Source organism: Somniosus microcephalus, chromosome 28, assembly GCF_052327205.1.
Source record: "Somniosus microcephalus isolate GS21.2 chromosome 28, FLI_Smic_1.0, whole genome shotgun sequence".
NCBI lineage: Eukaryota > Metazoa > Chordata > Chondrichthyes > Squaliformes > Somniosidae > Somniosus > Somniosus microcephalus.
The window spans coordinates 6,481,215-6,493,659 of NC_141014.1; the positions used below are offsets into that span (position 1 = coordinate 6,481,215).

The 12,445-nt window shown below is 45.6% G+C and overlaps 1 long non-coding RNA gene across 1 annotated transcript; it reads left to right on the top strand.

Moving 5' to 3' along the window:
* The first annotated feature begins 2,891 nt into the window (after positions 1 to 2,891).
* On the top strand, positions 2,892 to 12,068 carry LOC147098747 (uncharacterized). The gene is made up of 3 exons (XR_015073911.1): positions 2,892 to 3,022; positions 8,915 to 9,065; positions 11,999 to 12,068. It is a non-coding gene; the product is annotated as an uncharacterized LOC147098747 (long non-coding RNA).
* Positions 12,069 to 12,445: the final 377 nt, after the last annotated feature.

Here is a 12,445-nt window from a genome sequence, read left to right on the forward strand (position 1 = left end):
ACTCGCCAAGGCTTTGTAGACACTGCTACACGGCTCATCACCAGGGTCATTTTAACAATGTTGAGGGTGCTGTATACACATTGCCTCCAACCCAAAGGCTACCTCAACATGGCCAAGCCCCCGTTATAATGAAGTGAGTTGAGGAAGGCAGCAGAGGTCTGTGTGTCAGAAGGACACATGGCCACCAACTATGTTTATACAAGAGTCATAAACTTCCCCTCGTGAACATCACATAGAAAACATAGAAGATAGGAGCAGGAGTAGGCCATTCGGCCCCTCGAGCCTGCTCCGCCATTCAATGCGATCATGGCTGATCATCCAAATTCAGTACCCGGTCCCTGCTTTCTCCTCATATCCCTTTAGCCTTAAGAAATATATCCAACTTCTTCTTGAATATATTTAATGAATTGGCCTCTACTGCCTTCTGTGGTAGAGAATTCCACAGGTTCACCACTCTCTGGGTGAAGAAATTCCTCCTCATCTCTGTCTTAAATGGCTTACCCCTTATCCTTAGACTATGACCCCTGGTTCTGGACTCCCCGACCATCGGGAACATCCTTCCTGCATCTAGTCTGTCCAGTCCTATCAGAATTTTATAAGTTTCAATGAGATCACCTCTCATTCTTCTAAACTCCAGTGAGTACAAGTCCAATCGACCCAGTCTCTCCTCATACGTCATTCCTGCCATCCCAGGTATCAGCCTGGTGAATCTTCGCTGCACTCCTTCCATGGCAAGAACATCCTTCCTCAGATAAGGCGACCAAAACTGCACACAATACTCAAGGTGTGGTCTCACCAAGGCCCTGTACAACTGCAGCAAGACATCCTTGTTCCTGCACTCAAACCCTCTCGCTACAAAGGCCAACATACCATTTGCCTTCTTAACCGCCTGCTGCACCTGCATGCTTACCTTCAGCGACTGGTGCACAAGGACACCCAGGTCTTGTTGCACTTCCCCTTCCCCCAATCTATTGCCATTTAGATAATAATCTGCCTTCCTGTTTTTGCCACCAAAGTGGATAACCTCACATTTATCCACGTTATATTGCATCTGCCATGTTTCTGCCCTCCCACCGGCCCGAGTGCCTCCACCGCACGCCCTCCCACCGGCCCGAGTGCCTCCACCACACGCCCTCCCACTGGCCCGAGTGCCTCCACCACACGCCCTCCCACCGGCCCGAGTGCCTCCACCGCACGCCCTCCCACCGGCCCGAGTGCCTCCACCGCATGCCTCCACCGCACGCCCTCTCACCGGCCCGAGTGCCTCCACCTCGCTCCCCCCTCCCCCCCCAACCCCCAGAGAGAGTGTCGGCCCCATCCATTAGAGAATACATTCCAAGGTTCTGCTTCCATTTGGGGCAAGGCCCATTGCACAAGATATCTCAAAGGTTAGAGAGATGCTTTGATGTATTCAACAGGACTGGATTTTTGATTTATACAGTTTACTACACAGAGAAGTTCCTGCTGGTAATGGTGGGCAATTGTAGATCTGAAGGATAATAATTTTCACAGGATAAGATTGTACGATCAGAAGTATTTGACGTTCATGTATAGAGAATAAACTCCAACATGGTCAGTTTGGCTTGATGACAACCCAAGGTATTTGCCAGTACTAGAATATTCTGTGAAGACTCTCAGTTACAAATTAAACAAAGGTGACAGTTCGGTAGGAAATGAGAAAGATACCAGTTAGAGCTTGTGTGGGGTTGGTCATCTGCAGATGCTGGAAGTCGGATATCTACGTATCTTTCTTGGCCGCTTTATATCCAGCCAGCTCAAATACTCCACTCTCTCAATGGATAAAAGTTTCAGGAGCAATGTTGTCCACACACACGTACATGCACACACACATCCCTGCAAGTGCAATATAGAGGTATCCACATCAAGAATTAATGTCCTATGATGCTGCTCACAGTAAGTCAGACGACAAGCTACTTTATAAGGACAGGAATTTCAGAACATATGGCTCTAGATTGCAAAACTGAGGTGATGGTTTGCTCATTGTTTGAGGTGGAATTGAACTGGACTGACTGATTGAGATAGGCTGGTGTGCAAGGTAATGTTGGAGATTTGGTAGCCGGTAAGCCACAGGAAAAGCTGTGGACTGTGAACCAGAATGAATGAAAACATGAATAGAGATCTAAACATTTTCTACTATGAAAAACAGCAGACAATTTGCTGTCATTAACAGCAAAAAAGAACTGAGAGCAAGGCCCAGCATGAGGTTTTATAATAGTATGGATGGTTATGGCCAAGTGACCAGTGACCGCACCTGTTGTAAATTTGTCGTCTCCCAGGTGATTTGCTCCCATGGTTTGGCAGCAATATCACGTGCTTCATATGGAAGTTGAACAAATGAGAAAGATTAAAATATTTTAAGCTACTAAAGATCATTACAGGAAACTTTGGTTTATCCGGAGGTTAAAAGTCCGGAAAGCTCTATCTACCGGCAAAATTCAGGAGCCGTTTCCTATAAGTTTTTTTACTTCTCGTTGCTTTTTTTCCCCCAGTCAGGCTCTGCAAGGTCTGTAGCTAAGCAACAGCTTCAGCTAGAGACGCTTTTAAGCTGCAGCCGACTGTTTGAAGGGTTTGTTGATTCACGGAGCTGAAAATCTCCGTATGTTTCAACATTAGCGCTGGTTTGTCCGGCAGTTTTGATCTAACGGCAACAGCTCGGTCCCGTCGGTGCCGGATATCACAACGTTTCCTGTATATGAAAAGTAAGACTCCAAACTAAAAATTGTTATCTGTTGTACATATCAGTATCATGTTCCAAATTATTTTGGAATATGTTTTCACAATTTTGCCTTTCTTCTTTTCCTACAGTATAATTTTAGAAATACTGCGGATTTTCACTCTTATTGGTCAAATTCTGTTTTCATTGGCTGCAATTCTTCTGATGTCTCTTGTGGTAAAGACTTACCTCATTGGACCGTTTTACAGAAAACTGCACACAGAGGGTAAAGGAAATAGAGAGATACTTGTCCTAGGAATTTCAGCATTTATCTTTCTTATGTTAATGGTAATATATTTACTTTGATTCAAGTTATAGCATCGTAGTACACACATTGGAAAAGTTAGAAATTAGTGAAAACTTTCATCTAAAGCTGTGCAATCTAAAGCTTTCATCGTGAGCCATATGTTCTGGAGCATTTATCTAGAGCTGTATATTCTAAAGCTTTCATCTAGAGCCATGTTTTCATCTGGAACTGTGTATCTGAGCAAGAAATCCCACCTCACCCAGCACAAACTTACCACCATCTCCAAATAAAATAGTTCCTCTAGATTAAAAGACAACATGGAAAGCACAGGGGCCTGGCAGGAAGACCTTGTAACATCAAAAGACAAGATTGCTCACACTTTGCTCTTGATCTAGGCCTATCTCACTTTACTGATCAGAATCACTAACTGGGACTCACTCCCTCACTGATTTTGTCTGTTGGTCTCTCTCACTGTCTTTGTGTGTGTCTCTGTCTCCTACTCTCACTCTGTTGCTGTGTCTCTGTCTGTCTCTGATGTTATATTTAATTTCTTCCCTGGTATGTGCTAATGAACCTCATTGTCTCAAACTGATAGCTATATGAGAAACACACTTCTGTTAGCGACTTTGTCTGGTCACAGCTAATGGACGGAATCCACATCCAAATGGGAATTAACCATGTGGGGACAGTGTTGTGCTGTCAGGTGGGTGTGGCCCTGGGCGTCCTCAATGTGGACTCTGGACCCCATGAAGTCTCAGGCCAACCAATCCTGCTGATCAGCTACTGCCCCTCTCCCCTCAGTTGATGAATCAGTATTACACCATGTTAAATACCACTTGGAGGAAGCACTAAGAGAATCAAAGGCAGCGAATGTACTCTGGGTGGGAAACTTCTAATGCGTTGGTAGTGCCACCAATGGATGAGTCCTGAAGGATATGGCTGCCAGACTGAGCCTCCTTCAAATTGTGAGGGAACCAATACGAGGTACGACCTATTTAAAGTCGCCAGCTTATGTTTTGCAGATTATCTGACCATAACAGCATTGGTAGGAGTGGCCGCCATGCAATCTTTGTGAAGACATGTCTTCACGATGAGGACACACTCCAGTGTGTAGCGTGGCACTGCTGCTGTGCTACTTGGAGCAGACTGAGGACAGAACCACCTGCTCAAAACTGGGCATTCATTGTGGGCCATCAGCAGCAGCAGAATTTTATACCAGCACAATCTGTAACCTCATGGCCTGGCACATCTCTCACTCCTCGATCACCATCCAGCTGGAAGACCAACCTTGGTTCAGTAGGGAGTGTAGAAGTGTGTACCAGGAGGTATACTTTAGAATTTATTTTATTCGTTATTGGAATGTGGGTGTAGCTGACAAGGCTGGCCTTTATATGCCCATCTCTAGTTGCCCTAAGAAGCTGGTGATGGAACTGAGTGACTTACTAGACGACTTTAGAGTCCAATACATTGGTGTGGGACTGGAGTCACGTATAGACCAAACCGAGTAAGGAGAGCAGGTCGTCTTCTCTGAAGGGCGTTAATGAACCAGTTGGGTTTCTACGACAATCCAACAGCTTCATGGTCACTTTTACTGAATTTTAATTCCAGATTTTTTTTTTTTAACTGAATTCATATTCTCAAGATGGCATGACGATTTTGAACTCACGTTTTCTGGATTATCAGTCCAGGTCTCTGGATAACGTAACTAGTGAAGCTATAAGACGGGGTTATAACACAACAAAAGTAGCAGGTGGTCCCAGGACCATCAGACCAGAGCCAATCTCTCTAGCTCTACCATATCCAGTTGAGAATGCTGGACAATCAGGCAACTAACAGGAGAAGGAGTTTTCCATGAACATCCCCATCCTCAAGAATGGCGGTTCCCAGCACACGAGTTCAAGGCTGAAGTGTTTCCAAGTGTCTTCTGTACCCAGTCAGTTTGTGTTCAGTACATGTGTTTAAGAAGTGATTGAGTGTGCAGGTCACAGCAAAGACAATAGGCCTTGCTGTAACACTAAAGACCTGCTCACCACAGTTAGCTGGGTTTCCTAACCACCCTATTTCAGTGCAGCTTTGACACCCAGCAATGTGGAAAATTGCTGGGGTCTAAACTATCCACAAGAAGCAGGATAAATGTCGCCCAGCAAATGACCACCCTATTGGCCTTTTCCCAATCCTCAGCAAAGTGATGGAGGGAGTCTTCAGTAGTGCCATCGTGCTACACCTACTCGCTAATACTCAGTTCTGCTTCATCTAGAACCACTCAGCTCCCGACCTCCGAGCTGAATGCCAGAGGAGCTGTGTGAGTGGCTGTGCTTGACCGATCATGGTGCTATAACAAAACTAAGGTCAATGGGGGTTAGGGATACCCTCTAGTGGCTGGAGTCATGCATGATACTCAGGAAGATAGTCATGTTGGTGGCTAATTATCACAGCCCCAGGACATTGCTGGCACGTAGCCTCCTCAACCCAACCATCTTTAGCTGCTTCATCAATGATCTTCCCTCTTTCATACGGCATGCGCTTTTCAGTGACGATTTTGCCGTGTTCAACTCCATTCACAACTCCTCCAATAATAAAGCAGCCCATGCCATCCTACAGTGGACCTGGCTAACATCCAGGCTTGGACTGACAAGTGGCAGGTAACGTTTACACCACATAAGTGGCAGACAGTGAGCATCTTGAATAAGCAAATGTCCTTACCACCTCCCTCTGATCTTCAATACCAACACCATTGCTGAGTCCCTTAACATTCCCGATGTCGTCATTGACCAGATGCTTAACTGGAGCGAGCATGTCGACATTGGCTACAATAGGAAAGCAGAGGCTGGATACTATGATGAGTGGCTCATCATCTGACCCTTCAACATCAACAAGACCTAAGTCAGGAGTGTGATGGAATGAGCAGTTCACTTGATGAGTGCCCCTACCACTGGACTCAGTATCCACCACTGCATACTGTAGCTGCAGTATATACTTCAACAATAGTGCACCCTGCCCTGTGGCCTCTACCACCAAGTAGGTAAAGAGTAGCAAGATCTTGAGTCGCCATCAACCCCGAGTTCCCCTCCAAGTCGCACAGTCCTGACTTAGACATATACTGCCGTTCCGTCATTGTTTGTTGGCTCAAAGCCCTGGAATTCCTGAACACCTTTGCCTGAGAACCATCACAGCAAGGACTGCGGCGGTTCAAGCAGAAGGTCCACCGCCACCTTCTCAGGGCATCTTAGGATGGACAATAATACTGCCTTGTCAGCATCACCATTATCCCAAGAACAAAAACAAATTCACTTGAATTCTCTCCTAGGTAAAATGCTTGAAATGTGACAGTAACTTGGGAAAATAATGCAACATATTTGTAAGCTCTATGTAGCTGATGGTGCATCTACCATGACTTTACCTTTATTTCACTCTGAAAATCTGAGGAAAATGTTGTTTGTGTTCAGAAAACTGGAGTTCTGAGCTATCGGGTCTGTTTGCTTCACCTGGACTCAGGAAATTGGCAGTGAAGAGTCCTTATCCAGAAAACATTTTCACTGTAGAGGTGGCGTGTTAGGGTTTGTGGGAGCATGGATGATGAGATCTGCAGAAATCTGGACGTATGAGAAACAAAGGCTGGTGTTGGGATGAAACGGACTGAGAGTGCACCAGAGAGGGAGTCTGGGTGGATTGCTGGCTAACACACACAAGGGTTCAGGGCAAGAATGGAGACATCCATACTCCCAGTAGTTCCTCTCCTCCCAGGTTGGATGCAGAACGTGCCAAAACTATGATGTCTGGCAAGACCTGTTTACTTGCATGGTGGGAAAGTAGCTATTTTTGCTGTTTGTGTGATTAAAAAAAAATACATATATGATGTATTGTTGTTTTCTATACTTGAAAAATGTTATCAATCTGCAGATTTGTGTCAACACTTAAATGCTGACATTACGAATAATGAGATTTTTAATATAAAGTATTTCTTCCCTTCCCTTTTCTCCCACAAAAAGGTTTAAAAGTTTTTCCACCTAGTTGGAGAAATCCTTGTTGTCGAGTTGTTTGCCTGGATGATTTGTGTAATTTAGGGTGCATTTATATAACTAGCATTGGGCCAGCCTGAGGTTAGAGGCTAGACTTGACCGTGAAGCGTTGTGAAGTGAGGCAGCTGGAGGAGAGAATCCCATTCCACCTCACTTCAGGGTCGCTGCAGGCCTTAATAATTATAGAACCCTATCCGAATAATGAAGTTCGACGCAGTGAAACAAAATAACCAAGTTTAACAAACAAACAACTTAACTGGTAAAACTACAAGAGCAGATGTAAGCAGGTCTGTGCAGCCCACAGCCTCTCTAAGACTGCTACTAAATACTGGAAGCTGACGTCATGACGTCATCACGCTCTCCGCGCCAACTGGGGGTCACGTGATCGGCGTCATGACGTCATCACGCGAAAATACAAGAAACTACATACAGTTTAAAGGTGCAGTCCACAGCTGCACTACATGGTAGTTAAAGGAATGATTATTGATTGCCCAGTGTCTCTTGGTGGCTCCGCCACAGAACCATAGAAGTTTACAGCAAGGACATTCAGACATCTTGTTTCTGACGATTTTTTCTGGAGCACTCTAAAACTAGTCCCGCTTCCCACTCTCTCCATATCTTTTGTATTTATTCACTTTTCCCTTAAGATTCAGTGCTTTCATTGGCTTCATTTCCAAAAGGTCCCATTTTTGGACCCTGGGATTGAAAGTGTTACAAGTTGAGCTTGTTAGATGCCAAATAGGTAACCAGGCAGAAAGTAGTTGCTGCATCTCCTTCACTGAGCTCAGATGAAGTTTAGAATTCTTGAGTCTAAGGAGACAGCTTCCTAATTGTGACTACCCCAGTTAGATCTGTCAGATTGCTAACCCTTATGCTTGGTTTCCTTTCAAGATACCAGCAAAAGTTAGGGTGACACTAGGTGACCTTCATACACCATGTAAGAAGTCACACAACACCAGGTTATAGTCCAACAGCTTTATTTGAAATCACAAGCTTTCGGAGCGCTGCTCCTTCGTCAGGTGAAGTCCAGGAGCAGCGCTCCGAAAGCTTGTGATTTCAAATAAAGCTGTTGGACTATAACCTGGTGTTGTGTGACTTCTTACATTTGTCCACCCCAGTCCGACTCCGGCATCTCCACACCATTCATACACCATGTGAGAGGTCATGTACAGTGTATACAATACGGTGAGAATCAGCATGATCCAAGTGCAGGACTCCTCCTGTTTGGAATGCTGGGCTCAGCGATAAACCCACGGATTTGGAGGAGACTTTCATTTGAGAAAGGATGATTACGGAGTCCTATTGAATAATTTACATTTCTGTATTTTAATTGAATTTTGTTTAAGATGTTTATACATTGGAAGAAATACTTTTATTAAAACTCTAGAAGTTGCATGTATATTTATTAACCTGTACATAAAGTGTTCAGATCAATATATCAGAACATACTATAAATTGTCCCATAACCATCAACACACGTGCCAAAAAACTGGTCAATTCTAGAGAATAGCACAGGTTACTATTCTCCATGTGTCACAGTCGAGTTACATGTCACAGGTTAATATCCACATGTCACAGCATTGAGTTACATGTTTTTCCAAGATTAGTTATGGGAAGAAAACCTTTCTGACAGTATTACCTTTAGCAAAGCATGAGGAATTAATTTAGCATCAACACATGTTGTGGAATGAATACATTGAGTGGGGGTTGCTTATTCTTGCTGCTTTGCCTCTGACAGGAATGCCTGTGATTTTTATGAGGAACGTCGAGCATTAGCTATTATTGCTTTGCAGAAATATAAGTGCTGCTCTTTTTATTTATCATTTAATGATTGTAGTATTGCTGTTAACTGTGCATGAAGCAGACCTTTTGACAGAAAGTTCACCGTTTTTTAATTTTATTATTTTTCTGCAGGCAACTGAGATGCTAGATGTGTCCATGGAGCTGGGTTGTTTCATGGCCGGAGCATTAATTTCATCACAAGGTCACATTGCTGCAGATGAAGTGATGTTGTGTATGGAACCTATACGGGATTTTCTAGCCATCATTTTCTTCGCGTCTATTGGTAATTAAAAGCTTTACGGTGTTAGGGAGTGGATGGTTCTTATAAGTTTATAAGTTATTCCTCAAGATAATAGGGTTCAAAAATATTTATTGGCAATCATAGAAATTTAAGCCTACAATGATAAATATTAACAATAATTACACATGTACCTAAAAGCACACTTACGGCAATACAGCTTCAAGCTCAAGCTTGTCGGTTGGCCAAGCCTTAACGAATCCCTCCAGTAAGGTTGCCCCCCGCCACAGTACCGAAACAGCTCTCATCAAAGTCACAAATGACACCCTTTGTGACTGTGACAAAGGTAAACTGTCCCTCCTCATCCTCCTCATCCTGCAGCCTTTGACACGGTTGACCACTCCATCCTTCTCCAATGTCTCTCCACCGTCGTCCAGCTGGGTGGGACTGCACTCGCCTGGTTCCATTCTTATCTCTCTAATCGTAACCAGAGAATCACCTGCAACGGCTTCTCTTCCCGCTCCCGCATCGTTACCTCTGGTGTCCCCCAAGGATCTATCCTTGGCCCCCTCCTATTTCTCATCCACATGTTGCCCCTTGGTGACATCATCCGAAAACACAGCATCAGTTTCCACATGTGCACAGACGGCACCCAGCTCTACCTCACTACCACTTCTCTCGACCCCTCCACGGTGTCTAAATTGTCAGACTGTCCGACATCCAGTTCTGGATGAGCAGAAATTTTCTCCAATTAAATATTGGGAAGACCGAAGCCATTGTTTTCGGTCCCTGCCACAAACACCGTTCCCTAGCCACCGACTCCATCCCTCTCCCTAGCCTCTGTCTGAGGCTGAACCACAGTGTTTGCAACCTTGGTGTCATATTTGACCCTGAAATAAACTTCTGACCACATATCTGTGCCATAACTAAAACCGCCTATTTGCACCTCCACAACGTTGCCTGTCTCCGCCCTTGCTTCATCTCATCCGCTGCTGAAACCCTCATCCATGCCTTTGTTACCTCTAGACTTGACTATTCCAACGCATTCCTGGCCGGCCTCCCACATTCCACCCTACGTAAACTTGAGGTCATCCAAAACTCGGCTGCCCGTGTCCTAACTCGCACCAGGTCCCGTTCACCCATCACCCCTGTGCTCGCTGACCTACTTTGGCTCCCGGTTAAGCAGTGCCTCGATTTCAAAATTCTCATCCTTGTTTTCAAATCCCTCCAAGGCCTCGCCCCTCCCTATCTCTGTAATTTGCTCCAGCCCTTCAACCCCCCCCACCCCCGAGATATCTGCGCTCCTCTAATTCTGCCCTCCTGAGCATCCCTGTTTATAATCGCTCAACCATTGGTGGCCGTGCCTTCTGTTGCCTGGGCCCTAAGCTCTGGAATTCCCTCCCTACACCTCTCCGCCTCGCTACCTCTCTTTCCTCCTTTAAGACGCTCCTTAAAACCTACCTCTTTGACCAAGCTTTTGGTCACCTGCCCTAATTTCTCCTTATGTGGCTCGGCGTCAAATTTTGTTTTATAACACTCCTGTGAAGCACCTTGAGACGTTTTACTACGTTGAAGGCTCTACAAGTTGTTGTTGTAAAGTGCTTTGTCCTTTAATGTCGATCTTTTTGAGTCCTATTGTGTCTGCAGCCATCCAGGCAAGGGCTGAGCACTCCGTCACACTCCTGATACGAACCTTGCAAATGTTGGAGAGACTTTGAAGCGTACCCAGACTCTGCCTTGTTCTCATCACCATGCTGTTGCTGTGGCTCCAGTGAAGATTCTGGTCACTGACTCCCCCCCACAAAATGTTGCGGGTGGCGACTTAGCAATTGTGCTGCTATTGAAGATTTGTACATTGAGCAGGACATCCTCACTTTTGAACTCCAACTCCCTCGAGATAGAGGTCAACATTCTATTCGTCTTTTTGACTACTTTTTCTACTTGTGCACGAGCTTTTAATGATTTGTGAACAATGATTTATAACGTGAATTATAACACTCAGTGAGGGTCATGAGCAACGTTCCCTTTAAGCTGCACAGTCGAGCAGGGAACCCACGCAGCCGATTAAAGGAGCTGTGCGGCGCCAAAAAAAATTAAAGGGAACATTGTTCATGAACTATAATACTCGGTGAGGGCCATGATGTATAGCGATCAGTGAGTGTCGTGAGGTATAACTTCCGGAGAAGTATGTCGCTCGGTGCGAGCGGCGAGGTAGGGCGCTCGGTGCGAGCGGCGAGGTAGGGCGCTCGGTGCAAGCGGCGAGGTAGGGCGCTCGGTGCGAGCGGCGAGGTAGGGCGCTCAGTGCGAGCAGCGAGGTAGGGCGCTCGGTGCGAGGTAGGTCGCTCGGTGCGAGGTAGGGCGCTCGGTGCGAGGTAGGGCGCTCGGTGCAAGCGGCGAGGTAGGGCGCTCGGTGCGAGCGGCGAGGTAGGGCGCTCGGTGCGAGCGGCGAGGTAGGGCGCTTGGTAAGGCAACAGTAGTGAAGGACATCGCAATTGTTTGTCGCATAGCTGTAAACTTAGAGGCAAATGAGCCTCAGTTGATATCAGTAATATGTGAACTATGTTTGATAAAGATAACTGCTAAGTACAGGAAACTTTGTTATATCCGGCACCGACGGGACCGAGCTGTTGCCGATCTATCAAACCTGCCGGACATACCAGCGTTAATGTTGAAGCATACGGAGGTTTTCATCTCCGTATCTGACAACAAACACTTGCTTAGCAACAGCTTCTAAACAGTTGGCCCGTGCCTTGGAAGCGTCTCTGTAGCTTAGCAACAGCTTCAGAGAGACTTTCCAGAGACTGACTGTTGAGAAAAAAAAAGCCACGAGAAGAAAAAAAAACCTAACAAAAGGGCTCCTGATTTCTGCCGGTAGATCGAGGTTTCCGGACATACAACCTCCGGATAAACCAAAGTCTCCTGTACCTGCTTATTTTAAGGGATGGCACATACAGTTATTGTTCCTCTGCCCTTCACAGGTCTTCATGTCTTCCCAACATTTGTGCTTTATGAACTGACTGTCCTAATGTGCCTTACACTGGCAGTGGTAGTGTCCAAGGTAATGTATTTAACGTCAGTCTTGAGGGAAGGGTTTTTAGATCTGAAATGTTGACTGAATTACTTCTGTTTCTCCACAGAGGCTGAATGACCTGCTGAGTATTTCCAGCTCCTTATGTTTTAGATTTCAGACTTCCAGCATCTGCAGTATTTATCTTTTTTTCTATTTGTTTTTGGGATGTGGGTGACAAGGCAGGTCACATTTGTTGCTATCTCTCATTGCCCTGAGAAGATGCTGTTGGGCCTTTGCCCACAATGGTGTAAGGGAGGAAACTCCAGGATTCTGACCCAGCAATGATGGAATGTCTGGGTGGTGAGTGATGGAGGGGAACTTGGAGGTGATGGTGTTCCAACGCATTGCTGCTCTT